Here is an 18,459-nt window from a genome sequence, read left to right on the forward strand (position 1 = left end):
AATGACTATATTGGGCTACCATGAGATCAGGCTAACTCATGGGGGGGTGTTCCTCTGAGTCTCTTCTGGAAATATTATCCCTTTCTCCAGGGGAGCAGGTTGTTGTAAAGGACAGCTACGCCAGGCTATAGGTGTGCATGAGCATGGTCTGAGAGCAAATTTTTTTGAAGTCTTCACCTTCAGAAAGTCCTTTGTCCAGGGCTCTGGTTAACATTTGTGCATTTTGGATTGCATTGATGGGATTGGAATAAGGGCTGGGACAGACAGGGAGCTTTGATTTAGAAATCACCATATGACAATTTTGTGTGTGTTAGAGGTGCGTGCCTGAGTTCATTGAACAAGAATTAGGCCTCCGTTAGAAGAATCCCCAAGGGATTAAGTTTAGGAGTTTTTGCTATGTTCTGTCCTACAGTTGATGGTGTAAGATTATGGCTGCAATTGTGGCTTTAGCTTTTGGATGCTGACATCTTTCTGATGCCCAAACAGGGAAATGGCATGCAAACAACTTGGGTACAGGATGGCGGCAGGAAGGCACAGGTTGCAGTAGGGCTTGGACTAGGCTTGGAGTACGGGCTGCCCTTGCTCAGGTGATGGGAAATGGGGCCTTGTTAAAGGATGGATCTTTAGGATCATGCTTGTCAACCTACTGACATGTTGATGTGTTGGATACTCTGCCAGGAGGTTGGCAATCCCAATTTATGAGAGGCCCAGGCTAACAGAGGGAAGTCATCTGGGGCTGCAGGAAGTCCTGTTTTGTGGTCATCTCTGCACGATGAAGTCTCTCTTAGCTACTGATCTGCGAAGGAATGATGCCACACAAACATAGACCATCCTGATCCAATACCCTCATCCTCTGCACATAGTCTGCCTGCTGCTGTCTGCGATGTACCACCCACAGCCCCTTAGCTGTGGAAGGCTGCCTGGGCTAGGTCTAAGCAGTGGGGACCTGTGTACTGGTCACATTTTATTTCCTAATGCTGCAGGAGTGATGGTGCTGGAAGCTAGATGAAAACATCACCCCATGTCCAAAACTCAAGATCCTGAAAATCATGCTTGGGTATTGTTTCACCCTGTAGTGTCTTAGTATCCAGAGAAAACTCTTTGTCTGACTTAGATGTCCCAGTGTTAAACAGGCTGAGAAAATTGCTGCCTTTATTATATGAACCATAACATAGATTTCCTTCGCTTAAAGTTCCTCAAGTCCCTGAGGGCTTGATGTGGGATGGATGGCTTCAGTATCCTGTGGGCACATGTACAGGCTGAGGCTCACCACACTACACAGGTGGGACTAAAGTCTTCTAAGAGATGAGGGGCAGGTAAAGGGAGAAGGAACCTGGAGTCTGTTCCTCATTTGGAGACAAATGCTTTAATGGTGTGCGCTGCTGAGTCCAACAGCTCTGACAAACATGTACAAGTGGATTTAGTCCTGTTCAGCTGGAGGTTGCAGCTGTGTACCAGCTGCAGCTGGGAGGTGGTGTATATCCCAGTTTACAAATCAGATATTAGCACAAGCCCATCTTCATAAGTGAGAGCTTTGCAGTGGCCATGGCTGGATGGGGTGGGCTCAGCAACCTTCAGTGGCAAAGAGAGGCCTTTAGCAGGGTCAAGAAATGACTTTGGCTTAAGCTAGAGCAGCCCTTGTTTTCCAGTCTGGTCCTCTATTTCACCTGGGACCCACCTAGCTGAGAAATTTTACATTGCAATTCAATGCTCTCTGTATTTAAAACATTGTCTGTGGTGGCGTTTTCTGAAACAATTCATATTTTTAAGCAACTATATTTTATGATGCAAAATATCAAATATCAACATTTTGCACTGTCTTTCAAAATGAATGTGGAACACATCAAATACTGCAACATTTTGAAACTTATATTGAAATGGGCATATTTTTTATCCAATTCATTTTCTTTTTCTGCTTACTGACACTACTGAGCTGCTGAAAAGGAATATTTCTTCTTCCCCAGGTAATTTATTAAAAAAAAAAAAAAAAAAAAAAAAAAGCTTACTTTTACAGCTCTTTGAAAAGGTTCACCATTGATAAAGTGCAAAAGAGTTCAGACCTTCCAGTAAAACTTTGGACTGTTTGATTACCAAATGTCTATTAATCAGTAAAGGAAGTTTTTCAAACTCTGTGTGTGGGAGACAACCCAAAAGAAAACATTCTGATACAATTTTAATGTTAGCCCTTGAATTGTGTAACTTAATATAATGCAATTTTTTTTTTCCCTTAGAGGAGAAAAATGCATGTTTTTTTGTGATATTAGGGTGAAAGTAAAACATTGGTAATGGAGAAGACATGAATCAAAGTAGATTATAATCCAAGCCCAGATCTGATTCAGATGAATGGGATGAAGTTTTTGCTTTTACATAATCTCTTCAGTTAGTGTTCTTAATTTATTTTGTAGATAAACTCCAAAAGTCCTTGAGCTGCATGTGCTCTGGATCTAAGACACTTGTTTGTTATGGAAAGAGCGTACATCTCCATCCTTGGAGATATTCAGAACTTGACTAGACATGACCCTGAGCAATCTGATCTAATTTTGAAGTTCAATCTAACTTCAAGGTTGGCCCTGCTTTGAATCAGGATCAGACTAGGTGACATCAGGAGTATCCTTCCAACTAGGGTTTTCCTATGAATTTCTCTGTATGTGTGCATATGTGTGTGTGCAGACAAGTACAGAAAGAAGGTTACCCCTCAGCTCCAGTGTAAGCATTTCATTTTCCCTGACAACATCAATATGAAGCTTGTTATGAGGCACTCCGGCTAAATCAGTGAGTGAAATATGAGAGTCTGTTATTGTGCCCTTCCAAAGCAGGTAAGTATGGAAAAGAAGCCATATAGCAACCAACTTGTGTGAGTAAAGGGCTACTTGTCTATGGATTTCTGCAAGTTAGTTTAATTTTCCTGGACATACTTGTTTCTTGGAGGGAAACAACTAGAAAAAACCTCAAAGCCCTGCCTGATTGTACAGCAAGAAGTGACCTGCAGCAGCTGGGCAGAGGTGGTGGCCTAAGAGAGGGTGGAGGCAGGTTGTAGGTGTCTCCTCCAGCTGTTGCTGATAACCCCTTTGTGATTTCCCTAGTTTTTCTTTTCCTCCCTCCGTGCCTGCTCTCCTTCATCTCCTCATTTCTCTGCTAGTTGCTATTATCTAGGAATGGCACTTAAATGCCATCTAAGACCTTTTTCAATGGCAGGAATATAGTTCTGTGTTTTCACGGCTGAAATGTATGTTTGTCAGAGAAGAAACTACTGTTAGGAGAAAAAGCCTCCTGGGAGACATGATGTACTACTGCATCTTGTTTTTTCACCTGCTCAATATGTAATCACAGAGCTACTCCAGTTTTTGGAATGGAATAAGATGCTTTAAAATTTAAGTGGATTTTGAGAGCAGTTGAAAACTGAAATTAAAGCTATTATTTCTTCAGTCTGATCTCTGAGGGTTTGATGATTCTTAGATTCATCTGTGAAGCCTGGAAATTTTGTAATCTAATGTTCAACCGCATGCAGAAAAAGTTGTGCAAGAATATGGAAATCGCTTTGCAGTGGGTTAAAGGAATAATGTAATTGGGAAATGAACTATATAGAGATGAGAAGTTAGGGTGTTGCTGGCATAAAACAGCATAACCCTGTTCCAGTCCAAAGATTTACACCATCTTGCAGCATCTGGGCATGGGACAACAGAGCAGTGAGGCAGTAACCAGTTATACTGCTAGAAATACAGAAAGCAAGGATGGCAAAATAGGGATCTGTTTGCCAAGAAATCACTCAGGATCTGATGTACTCACTAAAATATCTTCATTTTTTCCTTTACTCATAACATAAAGTTCAAGGGTTAAAATATTCTGATATTTAGGTGCAATATTTTAATGGTAAGGAGCATAAAGGTAACAAACAAACAAAAACAAAACAAAATAAAATTTATGGCAACTATGCTTCATTACAAATGAACTTTTGATTAAGAGGAGCATAATTAATGCCAGCTACACACACAATACTAATTTCCACAGTGATTCACCACAGAAGGTCACTGTAAAAACAGCATGAAATGGTGTTTCTGGAGATGAGTTCAATTTATCCTGAAAAGAAACATTGAAATCAGAAATGGACAAACAGCCATACAAAATATTAAAACAGCAGTGGCTCGTACAATCCTCTTCTATTCTTTTTAGTGGCTTGCCTCAACTTTTCTGTCAATGAGATAAAAAAATGTACTATGAAATCCCTAAGAAAATCAAACTGGCTCCCTCATTAGACGATCTCTCTCCTTCATTTCTTTCTTTCTCTCAGTGATGCAGCTAAGCCTGAGGAGCATCCTCACATGCCCGGCACGTTCATGTCCCCCCAGCAGGCAGTGAGCGGGCATGGGAACACAGGAGGGGACATCGAGGTTGTGAGGCAGAGCACAATATATTTGTCTTTGCATCACCCCAGCTCTCTGCTTGTGGTGCTCTTCATTTATGAGCATTCATTTGCAAACCATTTATTTGCTCCCAGGGATGCATCCTTTAAAAGTGGACAGAACCAGGTGTCTTCAACACCTTGATGGATGGTCAGCAGCCAAGTGACCACTGGTGCAAGGTGAAGACTAGCTGGGGGAAAACCAACTGGCAATGGTTGTTTACCAGTGTCTCAAAATGCTGCTGTTTCTTCAAAATGTCTGCGTTTTGAGGGCTGGTGGTGCAAACAGGCTTTATTATCTCCTTTCCTGTGTTACCCTGGCCGAGACAGCTTTCTGCCCTGGTTTTGGTTTGGATGCACTGATGCAGGACAATTGCAATGCTAAAATCAGCCCAGTTTGGAGTTTTCTCATTCCTGGGAACACCTGTGTTCCGGCAACTTCCTCTGCATTACCTGGTGTGACCTGATGAGACTAGGGACAGTTCCTGGACACCCTTCTGAGAAAGGAAAAAGCAGCCTTGCCTACATTGTACTCGTCTGCTACAATGTTTGCATCCAAACTCAAGTCTGTTGCGCATTTTGCAGCTCTGGAGAATAGTCTGCCTACCTGTATTACCGAGAAGAGCCCTGTAATGGATTTCCCTCTAGTGACAAAATATGTCAACTACAGATTACTCCATACATCCGCAATCCTAGTACAGCGAGAGCAGGTGTTTCTCCCTTGCACAAAAACAGGCACTTTGGGAGGGAAGGAAAAGAAAATCAGAAGTTTATTGGGTCTGGCATACTATGCAGTTAAAGCACAAACAAGATCCTTTGCCATCAAAACAAAACAAAACAAACAAAAAGAAACTTTTTCAAATTAAAAACAGAGTTGTGCATCAAATACACACTTGCAGCAGGTTTATTATTCTGGAGAAAAAATACTATCTCTGTGTCATAACTTGTCTGGTGGAACAGATAACTTTTTAATCATTTCTTTTCTTGGTGTTTAGAGGATTTCTCATCTTCTCCAGGCCTTAGACTGGCACAATTTTAAGACTTTTCATTTTGTATCAGGATTAAAAAATTGTATCAGAAATAGATGCTCCAGGGCTCAAAACCTGAATGGTAGATTCAGTGTGGATTAATCTAATTTTGCTCAGCCAATGAAGAAAATATTTACTTAACCTCGGTGCAAAATGCAATAATCTATCTGTTGCTGTTATTATTTTCTATAGAACTGTCACTTTTGAAATCAAAAGTGTGTGTTATTTCCCCTAAATAATTTTGAATTTATTGATTGTTTTCAAACAAACTCAGCAGTAGAAAAAAGGTTTTGGAGATATTAGATTTTGACATCACTTGTAAAAAGAGGCAGCCAGCTACAAAGGAAAAGCCATTAATAAATGCCCTGAGGGGAAACAGCATCGGTATGGACACAGGGTGCCCGTGGGTAGCTGACTGGGGAGGGCAGCCACACCTTCACCAGTAGGTCATGCCTTATTTGAAAGCACATAATTTACACCTTGCCTGGGGAAGTCTCTTGAGTGGATTTTCTTGGATGTAATAAGAGGAACAAGGTTAGAAATAAAAAATTCCTGGAGATACGATTCACTTTTACCATGGAGATAAAAGAAAGGTGGTATGGCTGGGCAGCAACCACGGACTACCATCAGTGCACAGGGAGCAGCCCTTTGTCTTCTGCAGGAAAAGATCAGAGGACATTTGGGGACTGCAGGTCAAACAGCGCAGTAACACAACAGCAAGCATAGGAAGTAATGGAAGAGGCTGGGTGGGTGGCTATGGAGCTGCTGTGGCCGAAAGGTCTTCAGGTTTAGATGAATGCCTATTTTTAGGTGTAATTTTCCCTGACATTGAAGTAGAGCCTAGACTAACTGACCTCTTGTGGTCTTTAACTTGTGGCCTTGTGCCCTGTGAACGATGTTTCCTGTGGTTATATATTATATAACATCTGGTGCCCGAGGAAGAGGTGCTTGCATTGTTGTCTTAGACTGATTCGTGTAAAGAGTCAATCAAAAATGAAATGTAAGGAAATGGAGCATCTCTGCTCCTGGTTAATTTGATGACTGCAGAGAACTGAGACTAGAGTGATTAAAAGATGGGTTAGAGACCAGAATTTGTAATGAGGTAAGAATAAGACACCAGGTAACTAAACTTTAGAACAGTGGAAAGGCATCCTGGTCGGCATCAATGGCTTGTGATAATGGCTTATTAGAAATGCTTTCTTGTCTCCAGTCCCCTGTCTGCAACGCAGGGTTTGAGGCTCATGGCGTGAGGTGGGCAGGACAGTTGGTGTGGCTTAGGCATCCTGGCTTTGGCTGTGGTGATCCTTGGAGGTTTAGCCATGCAAGGCTCAGTGTGCCCCCACATCTCCTGTGCTCCCTTCAGCTGCCTACCACGTTTGGCCTTTTCTCACACAACCTCCCCTTAACCACCCATGAAATCCAGCCATCCCTCATGTCATGTCTGGCAACTTCTCCACATCCTGCTGAGGTGAGAGAAGGAGCAATTTATGGTTGCCAAATACTACGTACATCTTCTACATTGAATTACAATTAAAATTTTATTTTTTTTTCTAAACTTCATGCTTGGTGAACACACAATGCTCACAGCATAAACATCTCCCAAAGCCACAAAGCTTGCAGAATCTGAGAAATAATCAACGTTACTTTAGCAAGGTCTAAAAATCATTAAATATTTAAGCTTGTCTCTCTGAGAATTTTAATTACATTTAAAGAGCAATTCTTCTCTTGCACATGACAACAAGAATGGTGTCTTCTGTGTCAATAAATTTGCATCTGGATTGTAAGTGACATCAATTCTGCATATTTTGAAAATTAAAATAAATGACTTCTATCTTTTACAGTTGTTAGCATCACAACGCTGCTTAAAATAATCCCCATTTAACTAAATCATCTCCCTTCCCTTTGATAAGATCACATCCTCAAATGTTAATTTTAGATATATTACCGTACAAAACTTCAGGGCTCTTTGCAGTTTTGTTTATATATATGTATTTTTTTTTTTAGAGCAGCACATAAAATGCATACCTTCTCAGCTTTACTTACAGTAACTGGGGATTTTTGTGTAAGAAATCCCTAATGTAGGCAAGAACTGTAAGCTAAGAGCCAAGAACAAAAAAATTTCTTTCCTGCGGATGCACTTGGGGTCAGATTCAATGTTACTTTGCAATCAGGAAGCCAATCGAAAAACTCTCAAGGCACTTCACAGTTTTCAATCCAGTTAAAATAGATTAATGAGGAGCACGATACAATTGAAGGACATGGAAACATGGAAAATCCTCTGTCCTGTGTGGCCTGGAGATGCAAAAGAAGGAAGAAAAAAAATGACCAGAAATTTTGCCTAATTTGACCATTATCAGGCAGGCTTTGCAGGGCTCAAGATGTAAGATCTTCTTGACGTTGTACATGAAGTACTTTTAAAATGCCTTTGAGAGAAGTTTAGGTACCTAGCCTCATTGCCATGCTTGCTTAAAAGCTGTCTGTTCAAAGCAAACATGGTTTCAGGAATATATAAACCTTGATTAAAAGCTGTTTCAGAGGTTACGTTTGAGAAGGTTTTGATTTTTTTCTCTTAAATTGTATGTAAAATACCTATTTTGTGTCTATACCTCCCTTTAATACATCTATTCAGTGCCGTATGGTTTTGTTTTCTTTAAGGCAAGAATTATTTTCCTATAACTGTTCTGACTTAAGGCACACAGTAGCATCTCTTAAATCAGGAAACCCAGGCAGGCTTCTGGATGCTTTACAGCTTTCCATTTTAGCAGCGAGGTGCCGAAGCAGCTTTGCTTGACAAGGCGATAATTCCCTCGCTGGGGGAAGACAAGAAGGACAGACCACAAAAGCTTTAGATAAATACAAGAAGAAAGCTGTTAAATGCATTTCAGTGGACGTTTGTGTGCGTCCGAGCACTATAGGACATATAAAATTGATTGCAAAAATAAGCAGCTCCTAGAGATGAGTCGCTTGTCACTGCATATGTTTTAGCAAACGGTGTAAAACAAAATAGCACTGAAATGTCCCCCCAAAACTAATCACGACATTCAACTGAAGATTAAGATCCAAAATGCTCCTCATATAAACTTGTTCCTGTTAAATAAGCTGAGAAATGTGAGAGACTCCACCAGGCAAGTAGCTATCACTGTTGCCCTTGTAGCACACGAAAGGAGCTATTAACTTTCTCATAGTGAGGTATGGAGGGATAATACTTTTCTGTGCCCAGAACGACCAAATCCATCACGTATAAAAAGAGGCCAGCAATTCTTTCTCTTTGGGATTTAATCTCTTCCATTATTTGCAGGTAGCTCGCTGCCATCCCAGGCCTTGGCAGGAGTTAGGAGTGAACCAGGGCAACCCAACACCTGTGAGGGACGCAGCCAAGAAAGATTTTATCATGCTCTCTTTGAGGAGAGAGCAGCCGTTCAGCCTCACAAGCAGCCCAGCTATAAGCTGTGATCAGTGTGAGCTGAGCATCAGCTGGCTGAGCACCACTAGATACGAGATCCTGGCCTAAAATGGCTCTTTGGTTTGAAACAGTATGGCTTCTGCTTGATTTTTTCCCTTTCTGTTATTTTGAAGGGGAAAAATCCATTGCTGTAAGAAGCGGATGAGGTAGACAAAGCCCTGAGCAACCCAATCTGACCTGAGCTGAATGAAGTTGTTGTTTAAGAATTTTCCAACTGATTAAGAAAAATACATTTTCTTAAAATTCCAATTAAATATCTTTTCATGACCTTCTAGTGTGTGTTGCCTATAAAAATCCCCTAACTTTTATTTGCCCTTATTTAGTGGTTTCTCCAGGGAAAAGATGTTCCTTGTTTTAAGTTTCTGGAAAGTCCCTAGCTGTTGTTAATAAACATGCTGCAGATATTTTAATCACAAAATATTTTCTACTTGGTTCCTGTTTCATTTATTTCCCTACATCATTTGTTTGGATATTGGTAGTGTTGGCTCTGGGTCTGGGATGTGCTAACTTCAGATTTCTTTCACAAGAGTCCGTCTCTCTCTCCCGTGATTTCTGAGGTCTAAAAGCACAGCTTGTAGTTTTGTGACACAGCTGAAGCTGCCACCTTACCTGTGCGTGCAGCAGCTCTCTGTAACACACACTCTGTTGTGCAAAGTCTTTGGATTTAAAATTCTTGGCAATGGTCTGGATCAGAAAACATTGTGGGGTGTCCTCCCTGCCTCCTGCAAAAGGGAGAGATGCCATGCAGTGTCCACAGAGGCTTCTGGGCAAAGCTGGGGGAAAGCTGTTGGCTAGTTTCTACAGGTGCTGATGACCTCTTAAAATGAAGCCCATCTTGATTTCATCTCAGCTTTTGTCTATATGGTTCAAAGCATTTGTTCTGGGCTGAGAAAGTATGAAACCCTGAGCCAGTGTGTGATCCAGCCCAAGCCTGGCAGGATCCTAACTCATCCATGCTGCTTTAGCTGTCTCGGCTATGGCAGATGTTTCCTCAGCACTGTGCTGTACAGTGAAGACATCGTCAATCTTGCATGCTTTCTCTGTACGTCTAGAGGTATGTGCCTTCAGCACAGATGTGCTGACCACACTGTTCTTTTTAATCCCTTTTCAGTGTAGAGAAAAGGAGCTGGATGGTTTCAGTAGTTGCTTGTTGCAGCCTTCCACACAGCTGCAATTCAGGAAAATACCAGTTTAGATTTGCCAAGCTCTCCGTTCCCATGTTCCAGTAGCAAAGCAAGGCAATTCTTGTACATGTTTAAAAGGACGCGGTACTCCCAGCTACTGCTTTGGAGTATAAACATAACACATCTGCCACAATTGTAAATAAAGCATTGAACCTCATGGTGAAAAAGGAATGAGATGGCTGTTCAGTAAGGGGTAGTGTCAAGATTTTGTTTATTACGGCAACCAGACAGGAGTAGAGGAAAAGTTTAATCTGAGTGAGCCTCTTAGTAATGAACCCTCATTAAAACCAAAACTAAAAACATTCTTTTTTATAAGGCTGCCATCTAACAACTTTCAATCTCTGCAATTTGTATACCTAAAGACTCAAAGCACAAGAGGACTCTGAACTTAATCCTTTTCCTTTGTTCATCTTTGTGAAAGAAGGACGAACATGGAGCCATTTGCAGGTCAGTGGCATAGGACGATACCTGTGCCAGGAGCTGTATGAACAGCAGCAGGAGACCAAGCCAAGCCTTTCACCTGCTTGTGTGCGGACTCTCTGCAGAGATACACAGCATCACAAGTAAGGGCAAGGGACTGCTGCTAATGTGGCTTAATTGAGAAAAACAATAATAAAAACTGTCTGAAAAATAGAACTGTACAAGGGAAAATGTTCTAGCTTTAAAAAGATATTTACTAGTTGAAAATGGATAAGTAAATGTGAGTACATTTTCTTAATTGCATTAAGAAATATTGCATATATTTGTGATACAGTCATGTAAATTAGTATGCACTTTCTCTTGCATTTTGCCATGATATGCTAACATATTTTGCATCTACACTAGAAAAAAGGTACATGTTTTGAACTAATAGACTACTTCAGCTTTAATGGTGGCACTCAGAAAAAGAATATAAAGTATTAGCTCTCAGTATTTGCTGTATTTTCAAAGGTACACTCCTGATGGTTAAGGTGTGATACAACACATTTTAATTAGGATGGTTGCAGTTATGCTAATACAGCTATTTTAAATACTTTTTTTCCTTTGTTATTTAGGGCTAGTGCCTGCAGACTGGCTCACCAGAAGGAAATCCAGGCAAGCCTGCAGTTACATATCTGGAAAGATCCCATCAGTCAGAGGCAGCGAAGCCATCAGGAGTTTTGCCATTCACTTACCGACAATGCGTGGACTTTGAAAGATATTTCTTAAGTTCTCAAAAACTCTTGGGTGTATCCAGTTAATCAGCTCATTCCTTTGCCAGCCATAGCCCCTTTGCTGTTAATCTCAGTTATAAATGAAGATTTGTGTTGAATCTGTTTCCTGTTCACACACAGAAACTTAGACAGTGATTTGGCTGTAGCCAGAGTTAATACAGCCTCTTGGGGGCTATGTGAATTTGGTGTGAGTCATAGTTCACTGACATTCAGCATGAAAAGAAAAATACTAAAACTCTAACCAAGTCTGCTGGTCCCTGGGAAAAGTTTGTAAACTTGTCAGCCTTGTTTGGAAGCTGTTTTCCCTCTTGTAGCTTGCAACTGCAATTATGTAAAAAGTGATGCATGATGTGGCCAAAGGCACTATGAAATGCTCTGTCTGCTTTCTGTAAAGATCAGCTGAACAAGTTAGGTTATGAATAGCAACAAAATATTGCTGGTTCAGGAAAAAACAGACAAACAAACAAAGAAAGAAAAAACAACCAACCACCACAGAGGTATTGCATTTCCAGCTACCTTTCATCTATTTTTCTTTCAGGATAAAGTGCCTGTCACTGCAGTGCTGCCATGTCGTGTGAAGCACTAGATAACCAGGAAACAGTTTCAAAGCAAAGACATAATTCACAGGTCTGAAATTTTATGTGGCGATGAATCCCAAAGAAAATGGAGCATCAGCGGACCTGAGGCAGCAGGCGTCAGCGTGCAGTCAGTTGTTATGAACCCTCCTGCCGTCAGTAGACTTCAAGCCTTCTCCTGCATGTCTTGAATTCTAAAGAAATAACCAATGGGAAGAACATTTTCCATTTCTAGGGAAGAAGTGAGCTTGGGAATATCCAGCACTTCTATAAGAAAGAAGAAAGCCTGGCTCTACTTCTTCAGAAATTGCCACGTGGTGTTCATTGCTCTGTGCAGCCTCAGAAACACCCATGCTCTATGACCAACACAAGCGATTCAGCACTCTCAGTGGAACCAAAACAATGAAGATTAAACAATTAAATTATACTTTCAGATATAAATAATCATAGTCTTGGCTACCAAAGAGTTCTGATATCAAAATGAAAATCTGAAAGTATCTAATCTATTTTTCCTACTTCATTTTCTTCTCTAGTCTTTGAATTCTATTAAAATTGGTTATTTGAAGTTTTCTTTCACTTTTGTTTATAGACTTTTCCTTTACAGTTAATTTTCATTCTTGTGGGTTTAGAGCAGCACCACTCTTTTTGAGGAGATATACATAAATCTGTTTCTGGAGCCAAGTGATTTATCAGTTTTTATTACTCTGAGTGTGAGGAAAATAGGAACATATTAAAATGTAATTCAAAATGTAAAAAGATAAATAAGGTAAATGAAAAATGTTTTTCAATAGGTTTGGTTCATGATTTGTGAATAGGTGGTGTTGACATCACAGTTTGATTGTGACATATGAAAAAATCACTTTACAGAACCAGAATGTCCTGAGCTGGAAGGGACCCACAAGGATCACTGAGTCCAACTCCTGGCTCCACAAAGGACCACCCAAAAATCAGACCATGTGTCTGAGAGCGTTCTCCAAGTGCTTCTTGAACTCTGGAAGGCTTGGTGCCATGACCACTGCCCTGGGGAGCCTGTCCCAGTGCCTAACCACCCTCTGGGTGAAGAACCTTTCTCTGAAACCCAGTCTGACCCTCCCCTGTCCCAGATCCATGCTGTTAAACACAGCTTCAGGCCACAACTCATATTAGGCTTGATAAAAGATGATTTTAAAAGGGTTATTATTTTTTTTTTCAAAGTCTTAAATTCTGGGCTTACAAAATCTAGAAATATCCTCTGAGACATAATACTTAATCCTTATGTTGGCTCTTCTTCCCTGGAGTTTTCAGTGAAACAACTGAAGACAGTGAATGGCTCACAAGGGACCCAAAGGGACTTCAAGTCCTACAGAAACAGAAGGATTTGGGGAACAGCTGAGGCTGAACCTAAGCATTCTACTGACACTTCCAAAGTCTGAAGATAGCAGCTAACTGAGAGATCCTGAAACCATTCTCCTTTTCACACAGGCTACTGAGTTATTAGTATTCCAGAGTAAAGCTCAGGAGTGTTACGCTTTATAGATCTTCACTAAGCTCTGGAGTGCTAAAGATAATAACTGTAAAAGCAATAATTAATAATTATAATTACTATTAAGATATCATTTACAAAAGCCTGCACATAAGTTGCTGCATGTCACAGAAGGTCAGGCAGTAGCCTGGAGGCAGCCAGTTGCATCCTAAAGTCACTGAGGAGCACAGGTGAGAGCACCAGGTGCTGAATATTGCCGGTGACTGCACACACCAGGGAGCCTGGCCCCTTTCCCTTCTGCAGGGAAGTGTTAACAGGGCAAGTCAGAGCAGAAGACGGCAGAGAGCCGGGAAACCAGTTCTTCAGGGTGTGTAATGGGATATTTTGAATTTGCAGTGAAAATGCTCGCTTTTCTCAGCATTTGTAGGTGAAGAAATCAGTAGTGCATGCAACTGCTGCTGCTAATGAGGGATAATTGCTGATTATGACTGGCCGTCTTTCCAGGAAAGCAACTCCCAGTATGTTTTGTTCATCGCTCAGTTGCAGACTGGCATCAGATAGACCAAAAAGACCTGGGAGGTGAACAGAATATCATGCATAGGATAAAAGATCTCAGTCTCTACTCTAAGTCACTTCTTTCTAATATCTGTGTTTGTGTATCTCACTTCTACGGGCTCTTCTCTGATGGATGTCATTTTCTGATGCTTGCTTTATAGCTGTTCAGCACTTTTATTGCCCTACCATCTGTTCTAAACTGTTAAAGATGCTTTTATTCTCAGTTTTTCTTCAGGGATGTAGAAGAGGCATCTGTCTCCAAACACTTAAAATTTCCCAATATACTTCTACTAATTATTTATGCAAAGTAACTCAGATATATTTTTGGTATGATTTACAGATGACTAAAAATAAACAGTGTATTGCTTACACCTTTAATTTTTTATTTTTTATTTTTGAAAATTGGCATGCATACCAACTTGGAAAATTGCTTGTCTTGCATATGAACTCAACAAAGTTAGGCTTGAAATTAGTGGAGTTCTTATCCTAAGCCTTTAATTTTAAACATGCTATCAAATATTTTGCTAAATGAGGAACCATAAATATCTCCTTACTCCAATCTGTTAGTCCTAAAAGTGCTAAATCTTCAGAATGCCTTTTGGCAAGCCTTTCCATCACAAAGCTCTGTGCAACCACTGATTAATCTAGTTACCACAGTGGGAACTCTGAAACAGAAGAAGAGGCTTCTTAAAGGCATCAGAGTAGATTTAGTGAGTCTGAGCTGGGCTTAAAACTAAGGAGTTTCTGTTGTTAGGCCGTGGAAATAAATCCCCTCCTGACCCAACTGTATCAAAGAATGAGGTGATGGTCCCCGTGGGTCCTCACCACTCTCTGCTAGCAGCCTCCTCCCCATCATAGCTGCAGAAGCACAATCCACATGAGTTAAATACCTTGGGTGACCTGACCTAAGCTTTATTTATTATTATTATTTTTTTTTTCCTTTCATTTTTCAAGTGCTGCCACTGTACGGGGCTTTGCCAACATTAGATAAGAGCTGCTGCTAAACACCTTAGGAAAAAACATCCTTTTCCGTTGCTACAGACTTCTGCTCCAGCCTGTGCTTATCACTGTTCCCAAGGTGATAGGAAAGACCTAAGGGTTTGTGTACGTGATGGTGTAACTGAGTGACGGTGGCTGAAGGAGCTGCCCATCCCCAGAGGGAGGTGGGGTGTGTGAATTAAATCAGATCTGCCAGCCCTACAAGCAACGTCTGCTGGTGCTGCTGCAGTTACTGAGGTCAAGTGGCCAGTGCTCTCAAGGTATAGAAGGGTAGAAAAGAGCAACTCCACATTGGAATACATTTCTAAAACTCTTTTTAGTTATTGATATTCCTCTTTGTATCATGATCTCACAGCTCTGTGTTAATTCAGGAGCCGTCTCCTGGGTACCCAAGTGGTGGGGCTGAGGCCTGGACCCAGGATCCCCATGGTGTCCACCTTGTGGTCTGGACAGTGGACTCTGTGGCCACACAGACCGCAGTTAGCTCCACCACAGGTTCAGTGGCAAGTTGCTCATCTCACTTCACCATCCCAAGCATGGAGGACGTGAAGATCTGTCAGCATGTGGAGAACTTTTAGTCAAGGATAAGAAGTCAGATGTTAGATTCTAAAAGGACAACGGAAAAGCTTTCTGAGAAAGCTGTTCCCTGTTGCCTGTGATCAAGCCTGGAGGAAAGGGTGGGGTGCTGGGGGAGAGGTTGCTTGCCAGGCTTTGAGGCTGCCCCGCAGGATGTCCATAGGGATGTGATCCAGAAGCTGTGGCAGAATAGTGACCTCGGGGTGCCTGGGCTTGGGTGCCCCAGGAGTTTGATATTTGATATTTTTGGTATATTGGCAAAATTTGCCTACGTTTTTGTGGGAATAAAAGGCCACGTCTTACGGCAGAAGCTATCTGCAGGCAAATCCAAAAACCCTGCTTCAAACTGGAGGTTGCTAGAGCTACCAGAAGAGGGTCTTGGTATTTTGGATTAGGCAGAGGAGAAACAGAGACATTTGGAGGTTTTTGTTGCTCTGTGGCCCTAGAAACAGGAAAACTATATTGGTGGAAGCTTTTGGTGAAGGAGTGTGGGGGAAAATTGGCTGAGAGCAGATGCTCTTTGTGTAAAATTTAATTCCAAGTTGTTAAACAACTGTAAACATGATTTTCTAGCTTTTATAGTTGGCGCTGTCACTTTGTGTCATCAAACAATAATTGCTAATACCTTGCACCTTCTGTTCTCTCTGTATGCTTTTCATTCTGTTCAGATTTCTCATGCAGCTATAATGTCGGATTTGAAGTGCAGGAGCTGAAACACAAAGAGAACATCCTTAGTGGCACAGTTTTCACACAAATGTTATGTTCAGGGAGCTAACTGTGAAGTTTGGTTGCCTGAAAGATGGAAAACTGCTTGGTGTACAATGGTTTTCACCTGGCTAGTACATTTGAGGTAGAATTCATGAGGGAAGATGGATTACACTGAAAAATAAATAAATAAACAAACAAATAAATAAATAAATTGAAGTTATTGAGTCCACTGCTCCCATTTTTATTTCTTTTATGCTTCAGACTGGACTTGATTTCTCCTGGGCGGCCCACAGACCCCACTCCATGCCCCTTCCATGAGGCCTCCAAGTCTGCAGGTGCTTCTTTCCCCTTTTGTGAGGACAGCCAGGCCATGGTTCTGCCAGCAATGCCGACTATTGCACACACACTGGCTGTGGAAACATCTCAAGATGGAGGAAGATGGAGAATCACTGCCTGCCAGGTAAGCGAGCCTGCTCTGTGGACCTGGCTTTCTGGGCCTGTGGCTTTTGATGGGCTTTTTTGAAGGGCTGTGAAGGGCTTGCTATTCAGAGAAAACACCCCTGAGATACCTGCTGGATCATCTACAGTGCTAATGCTTTGCAAAGCCTGCCCAAATCAATTTCATGAATGGATTATATTAACATTATAACTGGAAAACATCATGGTGCTTAGTCCTCCCCATGGCTTTGAGCTACCTATCCCACATGTGGTTGCTTTTGATCTGATGCTGAGGAATCTGAGAGATAAGGCCTGGTGTCTGAGGAGGTCTGGAGAGACAAGGGAAGTACAGGCATCTAAAAATGTTTTTCCTTGTAAGCAGGAGTAAATTTGTTTACTACTTTTCATATACATTTTTTCTGCAAGCGTAAATATCATATAGAGTTAAAAGAACCTTCTGATATAATACATTTTCTATGCAAAGTCTGGATGAAATAAAAATCACACTCACATTTTAACAAAACCATCAAATATACATGTCAGATGAAAATAGAGATCTGTTTACGTAGTTGTCTCTATTGAGTAGCAATGTCTATGGAAATATTTCCACGCTCCATTAATTGGGACAAGAAAATAATACATATCTTTTTAGCACTGCATGCTATCAAGACAGCCTTCAAACAGTAATGCATTTGTTGTTTGCCTTCTCAGGGACACACTGAAAATGCAATCCAAACTAAAATGAGAATTGAAAAGTGATGAATTAAACTGCACTACACAGTATTACATGGTTGCTGTTAGAATTACAGCATCTTTAATTTGAGCTGCTTTAGTTCTCCTTGGAAATGAAGTAAATTAAATTAAAGCCACTTTAACTTTTGAATTCTTAATGAGAATATCCACACAAAAGTGTAAAGAAGTTAAACTAACACACGTTACAAGGCTCATTTTCATGCATTTTCTTGAGAGTGCCTCCAAAAAGGACACACTGATTCACATGTGGCATTCGGGAAAGATTTTAAAGGCTGACGCCTATAGCTCCTTTCTTACCATTGATCAGAAGTTGCTACCCAGAGTAAGCAGGTGTAAATTCAGGTTCACGTCATAGCTCACTGTCATAAATGAAGTGAAGGACCAAACCAAGCAAAAGTCTACAAACCTTTTTTTTTTTTTTTTTTTTTTTTTGAAGTATCAACATGTGAGACTTCTGTAAAAGAGGTCATGTCACGGGGGTATGTGCAGCTTCTGGGTGACAAGATAAGGAGCTCAGCCTAAAAGTAGGTTTTGTAGAGGGTGACTGTAAGGTAATTTTGTGATTAAGCTTATTCTTGGCTAGTTGATCCTGGACATGCCCCATGTAAGTGAGGGCAAGCTGGGAAACATGCCAAAGGGGAATACTGAAGAACACATTGTAAAATAAATAAATAAATAAATGAAAATCTGGAAGCTTGTCTTGAATTTTCTTTGAGGTATGGGCTTGTCTTTGACTCTAACGGAGGTCAGTTTCCCCTAGATCTGTCACCCCTACTGCCCTACTGTTCTTCATAACACCTCCTTGGATTATGAAAGTATTTCTGTAGTGAACTACAGCTATCAATCCTGTTTGTTTTAAAGGACTTGTTGAAACTTTCCTTAACAGTTGTTTATGATGAAATGTAGAAAACAGGTTGAAACTTGTTACCTTGAAGGTTGATCAACCGTATTACGTTCAGATTAGGCACTCACAATCTCTTTCTCAATACTAATATATGCTAAAATTCAGCATAAACTTAACCTATATATCACAATAGTTCTCATTATTAAACATGTCTAGTAATTAAAGCAGATCAGGGCATAACCACCGCTTTTTTTTTTTTTTTTTTTTTTTTTTTTTTTTTTT

At 40.8% G+C, this 18,459-nt stretch overlaps 1 long non-coding RNA gene across 1 annotated transcript in view; it reads left to right on the forward strand.

Annotated features, from left to right (window-relative positions):
- The first annotated feature begins 13,612 nt into the window (after positions 1-13,612).
- LOC118161635 overlaps positions 13,613-18,459 on the forward strand; it is an 8,378-nt gene continuing 3,531 nt past the window's right edge. The window contains exons 1-3 of the long non-coding RNA XR_004748111.1: positions 13,613-13,727; positions 13,809-13,883; positions 16,404-16,602. This is a non-coding gene — a long non-coding RNA (uncharacterized LOC118161635). The remainder of the gene's footprint in view (positions 13,728-13,808; positions 13,884-16,403; positions 16,603-18,459) is intronic.

The sequence above is a fragment of the Oxyura jamaicensis genome, chromosome 2, assembly GCF_011077185.1.
Source record: "Oxyura jamaicensis isolate SHBP4307 breed ruddy duck chromosome 2, BPBGC_Ojam_1.0, whole genome shotgun sequence".
NCBI classification, from domain to species: Eukaryota; Metazoa; Chordata; class Aves; order Anseriformes; family Anatidae; genus Oxyura; species Oxyura jamaicensis.